Consider the following 4,448-nt stretch of genomic DNA (forward strand, 5'->3'; position numbering starts at 1 on the left):
GGCTCCCTGCCCGCTCCCCGGGCCGCGCTGCTGGAAGGCCGTCCCTGGCCCGGCGGGCATCCGTGGGGCCGGAGCCGCGAGGGGCTGGCAAAGGGACCGGTGCCCCCGCTACCGAGCTGCCCGTGCCCCCAGGTGAGCCGAGCCCTGAGGGCGGTGCCCGCTCTGCCGTAAGGTTGCAGCACAGCCTCTCTTCTCCCTTCCCGCGCAGGTACCAAGCTGAAGGCGATGCCGGCTGCCAAGTCCAGGCTGCGGCATCCCACCAACGGCCCCGCAGCTGGCACTGCCGTCCGCCGGGCCCGAGGCTCCCCACCGGGACAAAGCGACGGAAAGTAATTGTGCAGTGCTGGGGGATCTCGGAGGGTCGATGCTGCACCGAGAAGGGAGAAGAGGGAAGGCCTGGGCTGCAGCACGGAGCGTGGGGAGTGGGGAGTCCGTGGCAGCAGTGCAAGTAGGAGCCCAGGGGACGTGGCTGTGCTGTGAGCGCTGTGCTGGCACCGCTCGGCTCCTGCCGGCACGGGCTGGTGGTCTGTTGGCTCAGTATCTCTTATGGGCCCGTGGGCGGCGGGCGCTGGTGCTGCTGGGCCTGGCAGAGCCCTGAGCTGCCCGAGGAGGGGCGCGGTGTGGCTGGCTTGTGGCTGTCCTTGCAGTCCTTGCAGTCCTTGCAGTCCCTGGGCCTGATGTTCCTCTTCCGTAGCTGTGGCAAGGCTGGGGGCGGCAGACAGCCCCCTCGGAGGCTTCCCACCGCGATTCCTACCGTGGTTTCTCGTTCCCAATTGCAGCCAGCGGGAAAAGTGGCTTCCTCCAAGCACACTTACATAGTTAAGGGGGAGTGGGCTGGGCAGAAGCCTTCGAGGTTCCAGTGTTGTGGCAGGGAGGAGGGGAGCTCCTTTTGGGGAGGTTATTCGGGTCTCGGCTTCGGAGTCCAAGGCTGATCCTGAGTGAGGACAGGAGGGGGCAGTGTGTGCATGGGCTCGGATGAAGGGCACTGAAACACAGAGCAGCGAGGCTGCATGGAGCTCCTTTCCCTGGAGAGGCACCAAGAGAGAATAAATCTGCTGCTCTAGGTCACTCTCAGGACAGGGTTTCTGCCTGCTGTCTGGGCATTGTCTGAGCAGTGCCTGAGGCTCTTCATTTTTGTTTCCCAGATCGTGCTTCAGAATCGACTCCTCGGGAATTGGTGTGCAATAGGACCCGAGAGCTGATGGAAAATGGTGAGAACAAAGAATGGCTGTTTTCAGCATGGATTGCCATAGGAGTGGGTGAGCAGAACAGAGGCTTGGTCCCACGCAGGAATGCAGCCCTTTGCCTGCCGGGCTCAGCCTGTCTCTGAAGCTTTCCTGGCCAAGTTTGATGGAGTCCTGGGCAGCCTGATCTGGTGGGTGGCAAAGCTGTCCATGAAGGAGGGTGGAACTGCGTGATGTTTAAGGTCCCTTTCAACCCAAGCTGTTCCGTGACTATTTTTCCGAGCTGCTAAAGGCCAGCTGAAAACCAGCTGTCTGTGATCATGCTATAATGGGAAGAATCTGTATTTATGTATTGGGTTCTGTTGGATTTTATGCCTTTTGCCTGAGGCGTAAGGAGAGGGGCAGCCATTCAGGGCAGTTGGCAGCCTCATGTTGGGGAGTGCCACTCTTGCTGTAGCTCTGTGTCCCCCTGTGCTGGCTGGCCCCTTGCACCCATGTGGGAGCCACTTCTCCCCACTGTGGGCAGCACCTGAACAGGCCAGGCCAGCAGCAGCTGTGGGGCTGGAGGGGCTCAAAGGCCTTTTGTTCTCTTGTGCAGCTTATCTGGAGCAGCTCTGTGTCCTGACTGAAGAGAGGCTGGTGGCTGTGGCAGTTACATTTCTAGCGAAAACTCTTTTTACAGATAAAGCTGACCAGACGTGGGTGTGTGTGGGGTCCCCTTATCTCAGTGCACTGTACCCTGGCCCTGCTCCAGGCTGTGGGGATGCAGCCTGTGCTGTGCAGGTAAGAGCCAGCTGTGTGCTGCCCCATGAACTCAGTGCACCCTGGGGCTTGGGCTGCAGAGGTGGCAGGCAGTGGAGTGCCTGGGGCTGCCAGTTTCTGAGCTGGCACCTGAGCCTTTCCCTGCTGTTTACACAAGGCCTTGTGCATTTTGCTGCACGCTTTACATCCTCTTTGGTGCTCAGGGCACTGCAGGCTTCTGCTCAGTTAATTTCTAAAGGACTTTTGAGACATTCACCCCCATATGGCTTGTATTGCGGTCACTTTTATACATCCTGACATTTTGGATGCATCCCAGTATGCGGTCAGGAGAACCTGTGCTGGGGCTGGGCTGCTGCATGGGTCACTGCATCCCCTGACACCCTGCCCTTGCCAGCCTTCAGGTTGCTAGCTGTCCCAGGAGCTGGAGCACGTGAAGAAAGAGCTGGCACGAGTGAAAAGGGAGCTAGGTATATGGGGCTGGCTGCTTTGGGGGTGGAACAGGAGCTCTGCTACTACCCCAAGAAGTCTGAGGGCGAGGTGTTTGGGCTTAATGCACTGACTTGCCTTCTTCCCCAAGCTGATAAGAGTGCCCAGTGTGAAGCCTGTTGTCAGACAATCTCCTCCTTGCAGGCTCAGCTCAGAGCAGCAGGTACATCGCCTTGCTGCGGTGAGCCCTCGCTTCTGTGCAGGTTGCAGGGATGCTCCAGTGATCCTTTGCTTGGTATCCAAGTCACCAAGGGCTGCTGGGTGGAAGGGACAATGCTTGTGGCCTGAGTGCTGGGAATGCTGCTCTTGTTCCCCAGAAATCTGTCCAGAAGATGCTGCAGAGGATAAGAACAGTGTATGAGAGAGAAACTGACAGCTTCCCCCAACACACAGGACAGATGGCAGAGACTTGTCCAGACACCTGAGCTGCTGGGCCAGTGATGTTTTTAATGGATGTTTTTAACTCCTTGTATTCAAAATAAACATGTCTTTTCTTGCAGTGTGCTTGCTGTCTGCTCTTGGAGGGCCAGTGCTCTGTGCTACCTGTTCTTCTCCAAGGGGCTGGGCAGAAAGGACAGCTCTTTCTCAGACTTCTGCCAGGCCAGATCCGGATCTGCTGCATGCAAGGAAGAGGTGGTTGGTGATGGTGGACTGAAGCACAGCCTGGCTGCATGCAGGCCTTTCTGGACAAGTACAGGTACGTCTGAGAAGGATGCTTGGACACATGCTGGTGACACCATGGCAGTGAGAGGCAGCTGTGTGAGGAGGTTTCTGCCTTAACTTTGTTCTTGCTGGAAGCGAGAAGAGTCAGTTCTTTCTGATGGCACATTTAGCTTCTGTGGCTGTTAGCTGCTTCTTACCAGTCTAGCTGGTGGTTTGTGTGTAGGGCATGGAAGTAGAACATGGGGCTCAGCTCTTCCCCATTCCTGCCTGCGGGTGCGGGAAGCAGTGCTGCAAGCCCTGCCATGCTGCTTTCTACCTGTGGTAGGTTGGCGTGGGTGCCTCATCTGACTGCATGGCATCTGGGTGAGGCCCTGCAGAGCCCTGCTGCATTGTGCTGACAGCACCCCGGGGCTGGGCCGGGCAGGTCGGTGTGCTCCTGCTTCCTTCTTGTCTCAGGCTGCTGTTTTTGGCCGCCCCTGAGTGTCACAGGCAGCTCCTCTCCCTTCCTGGGGTGGCTGTGTGTCCCTTTGCTCACGGGACAGCTGCTGGGGATGCTCTGTCCTCTGCCTCCCACCTCTGCTCTGCTCATGGGAAGCGATGGGGCTCCAAGGGCTGATTTAGGGCTGCCTCTGCAGGGCTTTTGTCTCCCTTTCTGGCCTGGAGCTGCCTGCACTCCCACATCATGCTGGCTAAGCAAGCGCTGCTGCTGCCTGCCTTCCTGCAGCTCCTGTTGGGACGTGTGCTTGGCTCGCTCTGCACCTCCGGGCTGGATCAGGGCTTTGCGTTGGATGAGATGAGGATGAGGCACCGTGAGGATGAACGGGAGCCGTACCGGAGGTGCGGAAACAAGCGGGCGGGCCCGTCCTGCTCCGTGCCTCAAAGCGTCATCCGGAGAGCTGCTGTCGTAGAATCGCTTCTTGGAACAGGCGAGTCCCAGTGGCGTCAGCCCGGTTCTGACTGTCTGGGTATTTCAGGAACCGGCCATTTCCCCACAGCGCCGTGCCGGGGCTGCCCCGCCGCCGCCCCATTGCAGCCCCCGCGGAGCCGCTGCCCACGTACCGAAGGAAGCGCGGCTTAAGTGCGGCCGCGCCACGTGGCGGTGGCACTCGGGGGGGGCAGGAAGCACGGCGGGTGCCGGCAGTGAGGCTGCACGGGGCGACCGTACCGACAGCGTGAGTCCGTTTCCTTTCTTACGGGAGCGGCGTGGGGGGGTGGAGGGCACAGTCCATTCATTCATCTGAGCGGGAAGAGCGAGATCAGCGCCTGCGTCACATCCAAAATGCCGCCTCGCCGTTCCATTGCGTTGAGCTCACGGTTTTTTTCTGAGCGCAGCCTTTTGTTTCCCCAACCTCC

General features: G+C 59.2%; 1 long non-coding RNA gene across 7 annotated transcripts; it reads left to right on the forward strand.

Annotated features, from left to right (window-relative positions):
• The first annotated feature begins 6 nt into the window (after positions 1 to 6).
• Positions 7 to 4,197, forward strand: LOC116216921. 7 transcript variants are annotated; one of them, XR_004160596.1, is made up of 4 exons: positions 7 to 1,211; positions 1,867 to 1,967; positions 2,341 to 3,129; positions 3,820 to 4,197. It is a non-coding gene; the product is annotated as an uncharacterized LOC116216921 (long non-coding RNA). The 7 variants fall into 7 exon arrangements; XR_004160595.1 differs by having other exon boundaries at positions 2,341 to 2,613; positions 2,750 to 4,197; XR_004160594.1 differs by having other exon boundaries at positions 2,341 to 2,413; positions 2,524 to 4,197.
• Positions 4,198 to 4,448: the final 251 nt, after the last annotated feature.

This window comes from Meleagris gallopavo, chromosome 9, assembly GCF_000146605.3.
Source record: "Meleagris gallopavo isolate NT-WF06-2002-E0010 breed Aviagen turkey brand Nicholas breeding stock chromosome 9, Turkey_5.1, whole genome shotgun sequence".
NCBI classification, from domain to species: Eukaryota; Metazoa; Chordata; class Aves; order Galliformes; family Phasianidae; genus Meleagris; species Meleagris gallopavo.